Raw genomic sequence first — 16503 nt, 5'->3', positions numbered from 1 at the left:
GGATGAGCTTGAAGATGAGCGGGTGTTTATAGGCCCAAATGGTGATATTGACGATGACTCCGTCTACGACTATTCCTCAACTACCGCCCATCTTATGTGTGGAAAGCTTCGATTTCACTCCACGATTAATCATCATCTACTACTCTCTCCTGGTTTGTTCACGTTTATACTCCAAAACTCCAATACTATAAATTTACTGTCAGAGATTAGTGGCTCATTTCGCATCGGGCATCACTCCGCACAAAAAAAACCAACAGGCCCTATCATCATCGAGTCCCTAGTTTTTTCATTGCATATTCACGGTGGTCGTGGTTCCATTTCTTCTATTATTTTCCTTTGCAAATTGATCTGATGTGATTGACAACCTAATCCCGTAGACTCAAGATAATGAACGTTTCAACTTTCAACATTTTTGGCCAAAAACAAAAAAAACTTTCAACATAAACTACCGTTCGTTACACGGGGAAAATTGGCCATTTTGAGACAGTCGACCACCTTTTTTTCGAAAACTTAAAACATCAAAGTTTCAACCCTATCATGATTGTTTGATTTTTTTTTTCCCGAAATTCGGTGTTCTCGCATCTAGCAGTGCCGAAGGAAACTTATTCCATAATCTAAACGATGAACGTGCGGAAAAACATGCCCAAACTTCGTTGTATCACCGATCTTTAACGATATATCACACATTGGGACATACAGTGATAGCTACAGATTAAATGTTCGGTGCAGTCTTGAGAGATTACTTGCAGCGATTGAGTGTCGGAGTGCAAAGCAAAAACGCCAATATTCCCTTCTCTATTTTCTCTGTTCTGTATCGATACCAAAAAGACAGAGTGGTAAAACCACATTTGGGGTGTGGTTGCCTATATGAGCGAACCAACGTAAACCTCGTGGGCCCCAACAGATATGCACTTGTTTGATGAGTCCATGTGCTCCTTGAGTTCTCATGCTTGAAGAGCTATGGATTGGTTGGCTTGATCTACTTCCAGTGTATGTGAAGAGGCATGAGAGATGGTTAATCATGTATACATTGAGTTATTGTATACTTGAGTCTATGGTCATAGATCATCAGGTCTAATAATGTCATGTACTGACAAAAAGGTGACTCTCATTGTATAGTACCAATATGTCAAGTTAGACTACGAAAAACCAGATTAAAAGCATGTGAACAACATTTACAATAATAAAGGTATGCACGTAGTTATTAGATAATGAACAGGACATGTATGTTTTGAAACTATCAAAAAAATATTTTGTCAAAGGGAGCTTTACACGGCAAACACAGTCCCTACTAGAAAAATATGGAAACACTACAAAAAAACAATGATTTAGCCACGGATTTTGCCACGAAAAATTGACCAAAATTCGTCGCTAAACTAATTTGCGACGAAAATTAGCAACGGAAAAATATTCGTCGCTAATTCGGCGTCGCAAAATTTCGCGACGAAAAACTAAAGTTAGTCGCTAATTAGCAACGAATTTTGCGACGACTACTTATCCGTGGCTAATTAGCGACAAATAAGTTTCGTCGCAAATTAGCCACGAATTTTTGCCACGAATTACTTTTCGTGGCAAATTAGCGACGAAACTTATTCGTCGCTAATTAGCCACAAAAATAAATATCATCACTAAATTTAGCGACGAATTTAGTGACGAATTTTCTGTTCGTCACTAAATTTAGCGACGAAAAAATAATGTTTCGTCACTAAATTTTGCGACGCCGCATTAGCCACGAATTTATTTTCGTGGCAAAATTCGTCACAAAACCCAATTAGCAACGAATTTTGCCAAATTTTTTGTGGCAAAATTAGCTACGAAATTGTGATTTCGTCGCTAAATTTGATCAAATTTAGCCACGAAAATATTATTCGTCGCTAATTTGCCACGAACATAATCGTGGCAAAATTCGCCGCTAATTTGCCCGAATTCGTGGCAAAAGTCATCGCCGATTACGAATTTGAAAGTTTAGCATCGTCATTTGCAACGAAAATAGCCACGAAAAATATTTAGTGATGAAATTTAAAATAATTTAGAGACAAAATTAGCAACGAATTTTTATTAATTCTTTAATGACGAACTCTCCAATGAATATTGTTTAGGGACGAATTTAGCGACGAAATTTTATTTTTTTCATGATAAAATCATTTCTTTTACTTTTCGATCTTAAATTTAATTAAAAGTAAAATTAATTTCTACAATTTATATTTAACATTGATTAAGCACTTAATAATATCAAAATTTTATAATAATATGAAAATGAGATACATCCATCTACATTTTTCACAAGAATGACATAAATATTTTTCTTTAGGGAATCTAAACATAATTAATTCCTCATATTACAATAGCTCCTCCATAGATGTGACATTCACTTGTTGACATATAATGCCATACTGAATCAGACCATCCTTGGCAAATCTCCCCCTCCGCATATCAACACATAGCTCAATGTACTTGAACATAATCCTCTCAAGGGTATTTTGCCATGCTCGGGATCTCTTCGAGGTAATGAGATCGTGAAGTTCTTGCATAGCACCTTGCTTCTGCCCAATATTTATCAGCTCTGCATCCACACATGAACATTGTCAGCAAAACTCCATGTCGCATAAAAGGACTGCAACAAAAATGATAACTATTCTCTTATTGTAACTGTACTGAATATGAGCACAATGTGGGTCAGCTCAAGCAATGGACTAAAACTGGTCTCACAACTAATTTTCGCAATTTCTATGCCAATTGCATGTAGTTACTTCAGGACATTATACTATGTCTCTGCGCAACTAAAAGACCAATACATGATTAAATCAGACACATTTAGTCTTGACCTAGAACATCAGTAGACAACATATGCATCAAAATTCAATGATTATTCACTGCTATCATATAAGTAATTCACTTTCAAAATCACAACTACTGGGGAGCAGTGTATTTGGCTAATTGTCATTGTGATCGCAAGACATAGCTCAACAGCTTCTCCTCTAACTGGTCTTACAACAAGCCTCTTTGAGATGAATGATAAGAGAAGATATATCTAATGTTTAAAAGACATCTAGAGAAATAATAATTCTCCACAAGACATAATAGATGGCTAAAATCGTGGATGCTTTCAGATATGCTACTCTTGCCTATAAATATACCCAATCTTACAGTCGTAAAGCCAAAAACAGTCCTGTTCTGAAAGCATGAAAGAATCTACTCTCCATTCCCGATTTGGTAGTCTACCAGCATTCTCCAATACAATAAATGCACACCATCTCAGCAAAGAGTTAAGAAGTCCAACTCCTCCAAATTAGAGACAACGATGCATATTTTACACCATGACTGAAAAAAATGCCTGATATAATTGAAAACTGAAATAACATAAACCTAAGAACATGATTTGCCTCTGATACGACCGTCAGATAAACTTTTGATAAATTACCTACCTTGTGATGGGTTTCAAAAAATTTAATCACTTCTTCCATATGATTGCGATAGAACCTCTGCACACACGTGTAACTACTTAAAAAATAACCAACTTGATATAAGAGTACTCCTTTATTCTACTGGAAATAGTTCAATTACCGCTACATATCCAAAGAAACCAGAGCTCATATCCCCAGCAGAGAAACCCACAGCAATGATGTTCTCAGTGATATATGTCATATCCAAATCAAATCCTCCTTCCTAAAGATAAAAAACATTGTCAAGCTCGTTCACATTTTATTTCTATTAAAAGCCAAAAACACTCAACCACACAGCTACAATCAAGGCTGGTAATGCTTAATCAAGACAAAACTTCATGTGAAAGCAAAACTTCGTAAGCTTCACAAAGCATTACAGATGTTGCCCACTTTCCCTGCTTTTCTATTATCTTTTCATTTCATTTATTGACACAAGTAAAAGCTTAACCTGAAAAGAATTAAAAAGAATACAAGGCCAATAAATTAACTCTTGGATTAACATTCATATGACATAATATATTGATGGAGACGGTCTTTCTAAAGCTTTGATGAAATTTATTTCTTAAATATTAAAGGCTTTACTAATTTCATTGAAAAGGAGAACTGTGAAAAAAAAAACATAATCAAATTTTCAAAATTGGAGACAATCGCAACCCCAAACCACTAGTGAATCGTGCAAAAGTGGATTTACCACCATTGCTACTGGCGGAGTCATCTTGTGCAGTTGATAGAGACTGAGGAATCCTCAAATTTTTAGCCCAAGAAGAAATGCCAGCAGCAGAAAGCCGAGGTGATGACCCATCTCTGGCAGAACTATCCAGTGCGGGATCAGTGGCAGGAGGAGGTTCCACATGATTTGCTGCTGCGGGAATGGATGCATCAGCTGACTCCTTGTCCATTTCACCAGTCTTAGAGCTTTCCATGGAAACTTGGAAGAATATGAGAGTGCAGCATAGAATATGTCACTGTCGCATGCAGCAAACAACGCTGCACAACTGGGAGTCAGAAGAAAGAAGAAAATACTTATGGATAACATTTTTACAATGCTTCATATCACATAACATCAAAGAAGAAAACCACCAAGCTAATTATGCCAGAGCCAAACTACTTATTTGTCTTTAACAGGTACAATCAATGACAAACCCTTTGATGTTCTTCAGATTACCCATGACTGCAATTAGGATTTAACATTAATTAGGGGGGAAAAAAGCAACCCAAGAATGTTTTTCTGGTTCCAAAGAGCAACAACCACCAATGCAGACCCCTAAAACCAAACCCAATAGGTAATTTGGAGAAGATAAAACAGAATAGTTTAAAAGGCTAATCAAGCCACTAAAACTGAACAGACGGGAGCAATTAGCCAACACTTATCCCAACTCAACAAAAGCTAAGAAAAACCAAGCCTGGCCAATCATCCCAAACTACACAGCGGACATAATTCTCCATTCCGTCCCACCACGATTCCAGCTATTAATCGAATCACTGATACCCCTCATTCACCGAAATCTGCGAGGAGTGACGCAAGAGCGCGAACAAACGGAGATCCCGAAACAAGATATAAATATCCAAATGATGCACCGAAAAAGATTCCAAACCATTTGAGCTTACTGTTACAAGCTCGACAATTTGGGCAAAGATCGCTAGCAGCGACAAAGACCCACTTAGGGTTTCTGGCAAACGAAGGAGAAATTGCAGGAATTTTCAATTCGGGGCTGTGGGGGAATTGAAGGAAGGTCGCAGTTTCACGTGGTTTTTCGTGGAGGTCAGCCAAACCAGGTGCTGATCAGCCGAGCCTAGAAGTGTGACGGAGAGAGAGAGAGGGAAGGGGGTTCGATTTCACCTTGAGGGAGAAAGATGGACGGTTCACCACCAAGTGAACGTTCCCCGGCCCGCATTTCTCGCCGCCGCAGCCGCAGGAGCGCTCCCTCTTGTCCTTGAGCACCCGGAGCAGGTTCTTCAGCTCCGGCAGCTGGAGTGCGAAGTCGTCCCGCCTGAGCGAGTCGGGATTCGAGCCGGAGGAGGAGGAGGAGGAGGGGGAAGGGAGAGGAGTCTGGCAGAGAGAGTCGCTGTAGAGCCACCCTTGCAGGCTCTCGTGGGGCCTTTTATCTTTTTCCTTCATCTTTCATTTTTTTTAGCGACGAAAAAGCTAATTCGTCGCTAATCAGCGACGCAAAAAAAAAATCGTCGCTAATCAGCGATGCAAAAAAAAATTTGTCGCTAATTTGAATATTTTACTTTTTCTTTTTTTAAATTTATAGCATTTTAGCGACAAAAAATGAATTTCGTCGCTAATTAGCGACGAACGGAAATTTTCGTCGCTAAGTTTTAAGAAGACAATTTGCGACGAAAAATGTGGTTCGCCGCTAATTAGTGACGAAATAGGTATTCGTCGCTAATTAGCAACGAAAAAACATTGCTCGTCGCTAATTTTTTTTATTTTTGTTTTTATCTTTATTTTCATAGTATTAGAGACAAAAAACAAATTTTGTTGCTACGGTAGCGACGAAAAAGCTAATTCGTTACTAAATTGAACATTTTCTTTTTTTTATTTCCATCATATTAGCGACGAATAATACATTTCGTCGCTAATTTTAATATTTTCTTTGTTATTTTTATTTATAGTGCTAATTTTGTGACAAAAATAAACGTTCGTCGCTAATTAGCGACAAATATTTATTTTCGTCGCTAATGAGTGACAAACATCGATTTTCATCGCTAACTTTTAATAAAAGAATTTGTGACGAAGAAAGACGTTGGTCGCTAATTGGCGACAAAGACCATATTCGTCGCAAAGGATATAGCGACGAATAATCATTTCCTGGCCATTTTCGTGGCTAATTAGCGACGAATTTTTTTTTGTGGCCATTTTCGTTGCTAATTAGCCACGAAAAATATTTCGTGGCTATTTTCGTCGCTAATTAGCCACGAAATAATTTTTGTGGCTATTTTCGTCGTTAATTAGCCACGAAATATTTTTCGTGGGCATTTTCGTCGCAAATTTGCAACGAATTATTTTTCGTCGCTATATTCGTCACTAATGAGCGACGAATTTTTTCATCGCTTATTTCGTTGCAAATAGCGACGAATCTTGATTTTGTCGCTATTTTCGTTGGAAATTAGCGACGAATTTTTTTCGTCGCAAATTTTTCGTGGCTAAATCCGTGTTTTTTTGTAGTGAAAGTTTCATGTTTGCTGAAAATTGTACCTAAAAGCCCTTGGACATTTATGGAGAGAACCATATGAAAAATGTGCTAAAAAATAAGAAACACTGAGCACGTTTTCGTAAATGATGCGTGCAGGCAAACATAACCTAGTATAATCGTATTTTGATGCATCGCTTTTTAATCAATTATGTAAATAAGTGCACCATGGATCGTATTTCAAATTATTTCCATTTTCATTCGGATTATATCATATCCGCTTGAGTATCGATTTCTACATAAATTCGGGGGCTACGGCGGATTACCTACGTATTCGCAACATAAATGAGAAGATCCGAAGCATACTTAAAAATTAAGCAATCCTCACTGCTGGTAGCCAAGTCCCATATTGATATTGGAAATTATTACTATACTAAAAGTTATTTGGTGGTCTTAGGCCTCTCTTATCCTAAAAGCTCTCTCAAAAGGTAAGGTTTTCTATCATACTTATAAACCGACCACTAGCTCATTCCACTACCAATATAGGATAAACCTCAATAATTCCCCCTCACACATCGGGCATAAGTCGGACTAGCAACTACCCTATTCAAGTAACCGTTAGATCCAAACTTGTTATAACTTGGGCTTTGATACCAGTGTTGGATAGTTTTGAGCCTCTCTCACCCCAAAAGCCGGCTCTCATACCACTTTGTTGAGGAGAACCAAGCCACAATTCACCAAGAGCTAACCCAACCACGATCAATTTCTTCCCCAAAACTAAATCGACCCAAATTGACTTAATCTCGGCAACAGCCGGCAATATATTCTAGCAATACAACCGGTTGTCTCTATTGTGACCCTTTGGACCTCGATCTAACGGGCTAATGGATTACCGATCAAGCCTTTGACCTCGAGATGAGGAGGCTTCTGGCTTTCTCGGCGTGGGCCCTCCCAGGCCCATATCAAGTTGCGGCAGGAATAAATTTCTTTTCGAGTTTTTTGACAATAAGAGTCGATCAAGTTTGACCTTGGTGTGGTCGTGGTGACATGTGCGATGTGTGCATGCATTTGGAGTCGCCATCGGTCCTTCTTGGAAGGTAGACCAGAAACCTCACTAAACGATTACGAGAGATCGTCCAATTCTACGGAACCAGAGATTTTGGGTTCGGGGACTTGGTTACGTCGATATCGCTACTAACGCTCTTTTGGTACCTAACGTGAGTGATTATCCTAACTAATATTTCATGCATGCATGAATTTCGAGTGACGTAAGTTCAAATTGGGTTTCAATGCAAATCGAAAGACTAATCTTGTCAATCATAATCAATAAATCCAATCATGTGCATAAATCGCATCAATACATGCCAAATTCAATCATGGCCCCCCTAGTAGGGCATTAATGGCTTAGAGAAGGTGTGATTAGGGGCCAAGGGTAGTTTGGGAAGATTTGAAGACGATTCACTAGAGGGGAGAAATCATCATTTCATGAAGGATCGAGAATCGAATTATCCAAAATAGTCAATGGCCAGTTGATTGTGGTCATTTTATATTTTTGGGAATTTTTTCGGGACAATTTTTCAAAAGGGCAAAATCGTCATTTTTCGAAAGATCGAGAGTCAAAACACCCAAAATAGGTCATGGCTAATTGATTGCGGTCATTTCCTATTCTTTGGGGGTTTTTTTTTTGGATTTTTCTGAAATTTTCCAATTTTTTGAATTTTTTTTAATGATATTTCCCATTTTTAATGAATTTTCTAATTTTCTGATTTTTTTCATTATTATCCGAATTTTATTATTAAAATAGTTTTTCGAACCAGGTCAACCTGGCCCGCACCTCTCGGGCGCCCGACCCGGACCGTATGGGTCCAAACCGGTCTAAAACGACGTAGTTTTGATTTTTTTGCAAATTTTTTCTATTTTTTAATTAATTTTCGAATAATCAACAAAATACCCCATCAAACGCTCTAGGATGTGCCACGTGGCCTCTCCTAGTGCGTCCAATCTTCTGATTAAAATAAAACAGAAATTAAAGACCGATCGAACGGTCCTCAGAGTGCCACTTGGCACAATTACAACCGTCTGATCAACTTTTTATTATTTCTAAAATTCATTTTTTTTAATTTTCTTGAAATCATTTTTTTATTATTAATCTTTGAAATGGCCGGATCATGACACGTGGCTACGCCACGGCAATCCGATCTGGCCGTTTATTATTCCTGAGAGCCAGCCCCATCTTGCCGACATGGCCACCTACGTGGCGTGCCATGTCAACGCTGACCAGTCAACAAAGGTTGACTGGTCAGCCCCTCGCCGGGGAAGATGACCGCCGGCGCCTCGTCGGGAACTTGAAACCAACATAAAAACAACACCGAAACTTCGTGATTTTGACACCAAAACGTTCCTCTTCAACCCAACATTAACAAACAACCATTTCTTGACCAAATGACACCCGGAAAAACCCCGAACCGGACCTCCATAGTACCGGCTCCGGCGACCTCTCACAGAAATATTTTTCTTTTTCAAACCTGATTCAACTCGTCCAAACAATACCCAAGGGATCTGAGAAAGCTTAACTGAGCCCCGTTGGAGCTCGACAACTACTAGGTGTGCTGGCATGAATCCTCGGCTAGGACCGAGCACCATGAGAGCTCCGACCATGATTTCGAGTTGGGTTCGATGCAAAACAAACATCATAGGGTACTTAGAGTCGACTCTAGGATGGATTGAAGGTAAGATGAAGCAAAAACTGGTTCGGGGATAGCGTGACCGAGGGTTAAAACTCACGAACAATATAAGTGGCATTTCACCGAACAGTTGATGTGCAAACTAAAAATGATGTTCGACCTGGAAATAAGAACCTTGCGAGAGAGACCGAGGCCAACAGACCCTTGCACATGCTTAAGGGAGGTGAAAACAGGACTGACATGCATTTGGTTTGGCTTCGTATGACAGAAAAATCAAACGGAATCAAACTCCCTATAGTCCGGCAATGCAACAAAACAGGGGACGTAAAATCGAAGGGTATACCTACCTGGTTTTACGGAGTGGACGACGGCTAAGGCTCCGAGAGCAATGTATCGGACTTTTACGATCTCAAGAATGCTTGCTCGAGCGTTGGTTTTGCTCCAAGCTTCCTCCCTCGCAGCCCACTCTCTCTCGGGCCTCTATGGCTCTGTTTTTGTTTGTTTTTTTTTTTTTTTGTAGCACCGAAGCTCCGGCAATTGCTCTTTCTCTGCTCACTCCCTTCTTCTCTGTGTTGTTCTCTCAGTGCTCTCTGTGAGTGAATCCAGATTCTCCCTGCAATGATCCTCTCTCCCCTTTTTTTTTTTGAGCGAGCCCTCATCTTTCCTCCCCGGCCGCCTGCTCCCCCTCTCTTTGCCAGCGGACATTCCTTCTAACCGGCGTCCTTTTCTCGGATACCAAGATGCCAGCTGCCCTCTCGTACGTCCGCTAGGTGTGCAAGGTGACAAGGAAGAGATTCGGGCGACATCGCAGGCAGAAGAGGATAGAAACGTGCGTAAAGAGCCATCAGGGGTCTGTATGTGCAGACATGGATCGGCTGGGTCAGGTCGGGTCTAACCCGGCAGATCCGATTTCGCGAATTTCGCCAAATCGGGCCTTAATTTGACCAATTCTTATAAAAATTGGAGTATAATTTGGATTCCCCAACATATTTTCTATGCAAAATGGGTGTTTTCATGTTTTCATGGTTGGAATTTTTTTATAAAAACCCCAAATTGTATGTTTTACCCGAAAATGATTTTTGATTAGTTCAAAACTCAAATGGTCGAATCAAACCAAATTGAGGCCACCAACGGGTTTGGCATGATGAAATATATAGGGAAGAGGGTTTTTATTTTCATGGGTAGCCCTAGGAAAAATTTAATTTCAAGATTTGCGAAACCGATGACTAAATTGCAAGAAAAAAGCGCAATTAAGCCCTTTAAGTTAAAATTGATCAAATTGGAGGGCAAATTGACCTAATTGCACTTCAGGGCTTTAGATACCAGCGTCATAGCTTATTAAAAGTGAAGGTTGAAAATTAAAAGACTCGGAAAGGAATTTTTAGACTCGACACGGGTTCATGTTTATAAAGGAACATAGTGACCCAAGTTGGATTTTTGAGATTTAAAGTGACCAAATTGAAGAGAGAATTAAAATAAAAATATCAACTATTTTTGTGTATTTTTCTGACCATGAATGGTATTTTTCTAATTTTTTGGGTATTTTAAAATTAAATAAATTCGAAAAAATATTACAAATTACGAAAAAAATTTTTGTTCAAAATTGGTTCCTAAGGTTAGGCCAAGGCTTCCAAAGTTGATTTGGAAAATTTTATAAAACTTTAGCTATTTCTAAATAATTTTTCAAAATAAAAGAAAAATTAAAAATCGAGTGTCAACAGTCTTGCTTTAGACTTCGCCTTCTTTGTCGCCTAAAACCAAGAAAGAGGAAGATGAGATGTCTTGAGTTCCACATTCTAGTGATCCGGGTAGTCTTATGTATGTTGGGGTTTGCACTTCTCCAAACATACCTAAGCGATTAGTGTTACGAGTAGGTATATGGCACCATCCGAGTACGCCTCACCGACAAGCCATGAAATGGATTCTTCGATACATCCACGATAGCTCTAATGTGAGTTTGGTCTTTGACAAAGGTTGTTATATTAGACATTTGGTCATTGTCTTCATTGATTTTGACCATACAATCAATCTCAATGCAAGGAGATCTTTGACGGACTATGTTCTCATGCTTGGTGATTCCGTAGTTAGTTTTGAGAGCCATCTTGGGGGACAAGGCTGTCTCGTCTACCACCGAAGCGCAGTACATGGCAGCGATGGAAGCAGCAAAGGAAGCTTTTTAGTTGAAGCATTTGACTACTTAACTTGGGGTGAAGTATGAGATAACCTCTATTATTTTTTGTGATAACCAAAGCACAATTCAGTTAACCAAGAAGTGAAGTATCACGAGAGAACGAAACATATCGACTCTCGATATCACTTGATGAATGATGAGGTTGCCACAGCTACGATAATGCTGAAGAAAGTACCTACAATGGATAATTTGGCAGATATGTGGACTAAACTAGTTCTTTAGACCAACTTCAAGCATTGTTTGGATTTGGTTAGTGTATTCACCATCCGAGTTGCTAAGGCAGAGTTAATGATGTTTTATCCCTGTTTCCTAGACCGAGTATGCTCATGTAGTCTTAGGGATGTGCATTGTTGATTCTGTTGTTTGGTGGCTGGCCTTGTGTGGTTACTCAAGGTGGTAAAGACAAGAGGTCTTGTGACGTTTGGCATAATGCTCTCCTAGAGATTTGAAGTCAAGGTAGAGGTTTTCGAGTTTTGACTTTCAAATTTTCGAGTTTTCACTTTCAAATTGGTGACAAGCACATTTTGGACCATGCACTTAGTTTTTTTTTTTTTTGGAAGGGGGTTATGTAAGGGATATGATGCATAAATGATATGTTGTATAACTATTGGCACTCAAAATAATCCGCCCATAAAAACATGTGCCTCGCACGTGAAAAGTCAACACCCATGCAAAACACTTAGAGAATCAACACACATGATAAACACGTGAGGAGCAGGCATTTCAATAGAATATGAAGAAGGCATGTGCAGAACACGTGAGAATGCAAATAAGTGTCGATTGATGAGAAACACTAAACAAGCTATTGACACCATCAAAGGGAAACATCACTTGTCCAAGTAGCAAGGAGAAAGCCGCATTGTAGAGCATATCAAGGACAGATAAAACAAATTTGAGCTATTGACATGGGTGCCATGAAAGGTAATCCCGCCAAAGATTCAAAAATTCATGAGGAGTGCCAAAGAAGACAAAAATATCTCCTTGATCGATACAACTATTGACAATTACTAGGATTGTCATCCACAAGTTCTGATAAGTGGATAATGTGGGCTCAACTGGTGCGAGTAAAAAGGATAAACTAAAGTAAAGGTAGAGATAATTATTTGAAGCTAAATAACTGCTCGAAGACTTAGTCAAAAGGAATCACGGGAGAAGGTAGACGTGGTTGCTATCAGGGCGCTAAAAGTCACAATCGATAAAGCACAGTCACATACTACACCACTATAAATACCATCCTACGTCCTCAGAGGAACCCCCGAAACAAATCAACAAATTTATTTTATCTTCACTTATCGTATCGTACTTTACTTTTCTTAGCTATAACTTTCAAATTCTTATCGTCGAGTCAAACTCCGGCGTTTGTCTTTATCCTAGATAGTACACCATCGAGTCAAACTTTGGTGTGTGATCGAAGCGTATTCAAGGCTTTATCGTAGAGTAAAACTCGGGCATAGTTTCGAGTGCGTTAGTCCGTTATCTTTTGAGAGAAATTGTGCTCACCAAGCCACCCCATTGAGTCAAACTCTGGTTTGATCTACGTTTGTGTATTTTCTTTCATTTTTATCTATATCAATTGTTTTGAGTTGTACTTACAGAGTCTCTCCATCGAGTCAAACTCTGGTTAAAATAATATTTGTGTAATTCTATCGGAATCTTTGCAAACCTCACGTGTTGGTTTTCTGATTATCTGTATCTCTCATGTCTAGGATCTTCAGAGGACCCTTTATCACATTTAAAAGCCGAAACAACGAATTTCGATGAAGGTTATTTTACCATGGAGAAATTCCAATGAAACAATAACATACTATGATGTTAGCCTCCACATTCACTCCTTTCTTTGTTCTTTTAATCTTCTTGTTAGATCTTTAGATGTTTGGATCGTACTCATGTACTCGTTGTTGAAGACAGTGAAACCCCCCCTCTGTGGTTTTTCTCCCATCTTGGATTTTCAGGCAAATCTTGTATCTCATGCATTTTTTATTTTGCTTTCATCTTTTACTATTTATGTCTGAAATTATGCATATTTGGTGTTCTTCCGCAACAAATATAATATTAACAGATCCCAACCGGTAAATCAAATCCAGAACAAGTTAAAACCGCGCAAGAAAGACCTCTTGTTTGGCTGGAATCTTCCTCTACATATAAAACCTCACCCTCACCCCCATCTCGTCTGATGCTCAATTGCTCGTACGTACGTGTCGGAGAACCGCAACTACACTGAACACCTTTTGCGTACGTGGGCTATTCAGGAGGAATCTGGCAGCTGCTAGCTGTCGCGACCTAAAAAATTAGCTTTTTAGGCTAATGGATTACAAAGTTGTTAAACCTTGCTCGGACTCTTCCATGTCCATACCAATTCACAACGTTCAATCATTTCATGCAAAAGATTTTTTTATTTGGAGTCACCACTAATCTGTTTAGTGTGGGTCAACTAAACACTTAAATAAATGCTTTATTCCTACGAACCGGAGATTACAAGTTCGGGGATTTGGTTACGCTAGCTTAACAAAATACCCTTTCGATACCTTTCTCTTTCATTTTTTTTTAAATTTTGCAGGCAATCTTTGGTTGTTTCTTCTTAACTTAGCCCCTAACACACACAAACAAAAAAAAGTTCGTGCTGTTACACAATGAATAATTTTTTGGTAAGGAAACACATCGATAATTTAACAACACATAAAACGAAAACAACAAATGAATTTAAAAAAAAAAAACAGAAAGCTCAAGAAGAGAGAAATCAAAATCAAGAGAGAGAGAGAGAGCGCTTTGTCAGCTCTTTGTGCCGTGGAGTGTCAATGTCTACGTGGCCTCCAATTCTCCGAGAATCAAAACCAATATGATCTACAGCAAAACATAAACCTAGAGTTCAGACACCAGGTTACGAAATCAAAAATAATTAGTCATCTTGCGACATAAACTAACGAACGCCATAATCTTAGCTAAATATATGACCACGACAAATTCAATTATAATTAGAAAAAAAATTATCCGTTGTCTCGCGTCATAAAATCACATAAGATCAGAAAAATGACTCATCGTCTTGCGGCTCAAGTTAATAATTAAAATTTGATTTATGCTGTAACTCCTACTTGGATAATGCCTAAAATCACATAAGATCAGATTAGTTCGAATCAGGAAAATAAAATGGAATTTAAAATAAGATCAAATAATCACCTGATTCGGAAAATTTAATTTCCGATTTGGACTAACAGACAACAATTGTTGATGATCTAGACTCCCACCAACGATACTCTTGGTCACGGTGGTGGACAGTAAAGGGAATAACCAGCAGTTTTTTTTTTTTTTTTTTGTGTGATGGCTCAACAAAAGGGAATCTAGAACGCCGAGGAAATTTGCAAAATGGAGAATTCTCCAAACTGCGGAAAGGTGTAAAATTCCACAGGAAATCAACAACGTGAGTAATGGCTAAGGGAGATCAGTCTAGTCGTCTTCGAGCAGGTGCCAGCGTTGGGAAGTCGCTGCAAAATGATAGAGGAAATTGCCGCTGAATGAGTGAACTCGGTGCAAGTTTAGCGAAACTCTGGAACCTGCGCCGCCGTCGTGGTGGTGGTTGCTCGCTGCCAAGTAAATGCCGGTTGCTGTTGTCGAATCTGAGAACAAAGATTTCGTCACCGACGTAGAACAGAACAGGGGTCGAGGAGTCGCGATGAGTCGCGGCAAGCGAATTGATCGTGGACCGTCGAGGGGGTAGGATGCAACAGTGGTGTTCGAAGTATCGACTGTGAGAGCTCGACTGAGATTTCTCGTTCGCGCTCGTGTATCTTTCAAAGTGTGTTATGAAAATGCTCCCTGTGAACATCCTTTCTCTCTCTTCTCTATTCTCTCACTATATGCGCTCTCCAATTATCAATTCCCCCCTCCCCTTGAACGTGAATCAAAGACTCCTCTTATGTGCCAAGCTGGGGACCCACTCATTGAAAGAGTTGATTCCCTTGCATATCTCTTTCCTTTTCATCGAAAAGATTTTCTATGACGAAAGAAATTCGCGGGATTTTTTCTTGAATGATTGACTTTTTTTTTTTTTCATCTGCTTGAGGCTAATTGGTGTCCGAAATTATGGACTGAGCAATCTCCGCTCATGTCCGATCTTGATTTTCGAATACATGCCTTTGACGTGCCAAGATTATCATTTAGCTTCAATCCCGTTCAAATCTTCCTCAATTGATTTCTTTTCTTCCCTATTTTCGCCATTCTTTCCTGTCTCACCACAAGATCTGGTCCTACTTGCTTCTAACAGCCCACGGTTTCCTATTTGAAAAGGATTATATATGAAAATCGTGGAGATTTGAGCCAATCAGGAATCTTAAGATAATAACGAATTTCTTTAGAAAATCAATTCCTTCTTAGAACACCCACGTCTGATAGAAAAAATTGTAGGCTTTTGGGCTTCATTCGGTTAACCACCTATTTAGACTCGTCTGCCGTTGCTCTAACTCGAATGCAAAATGTAATGCAATAATTTAACTATTTTTGGTAGGACTAAGGTTAGTTCCTAATTTTTTACAATTTGTAAAAATAAAAATAAAAATAAGAAACTAAAATTTAGGTGCCAACACTAGCATGTCACCGCAAGGGAACACGTATTGTGTATATCAAAACGCCATCCGAGGATGACTTGGTTAGTTTGGTTTTTCGCAGACTCGAGATAGAATGACACGAGGGACAGCAGGGAGAAGCAGGGAGGATGAGGTGGATGGTCAGAAGGGACAAGAATGACGGGTTGTATCCTAATCCGAAACAGAATAATCACACCGATAATAAAAAAAAATAGATGAAACACGGTTTATCCAGGTTTACCCCAAAATAGGGCTACGTCATGCAAAAAGATTTTACTATGATTTAGGTTTACCGCCGCACAACTCGTTATAATGATCTCTCATATGAGCAGAACCCCGCTCACCGACCCGTGCAGCGAGACTCCCGTTTCGAGGGCGCTGCCCCTGAACCCCCGCATTCCATGTGCAGGGATCATATGTTGTTGGTTTATATTTCAATTTTTCTAAGCTCACGTCGGCGTGCTCGGT

General features: G+C 39.2%; 1 long non-coding RNA gene across 1 annotated transcript; it reads right to left on the bottom strand.

The window, feature by feature from the left end:
• Positions 1 to 3175: 3175 nt before the first annotated feature.
• On the bottom strand, positions 3176 to 3712 carry LOC115755822. The gene is made up of 2 exons (XR_004017156.2): positions 3565 to 3712; positions 3176 to 3482 (listed from the first exon to the last, which is right to left on the bottom strand). It is a non-coding gene; the product is annotated as an uncharacterized LOC115755822 (long non-coding RNA).
• Positions 3713 to 16503: the final 12791 nt, after the last annotated feature.

Source organism: Rhodamnia argentea, chromosome 8 (genome assembly GCF_020921035.1).
Source record: "Rhodamnia argentea isolate NSW1041297 chromosome 8, ASM2092103v1, whole genome shotgun sequence".
In the NCBI taxonomy this organism is placed as follows: Eukaryota; Viridiplantae; Streptophyta; class Magnoliopsida; order Myrtales; family Myrtaceae; genus Rhodamnia; species Rhodamnia argentea.
Note: the sequence above shows the minus strand (reverse complement) of the source record. Positions and strands in the feature narration are given on the sequence as shown.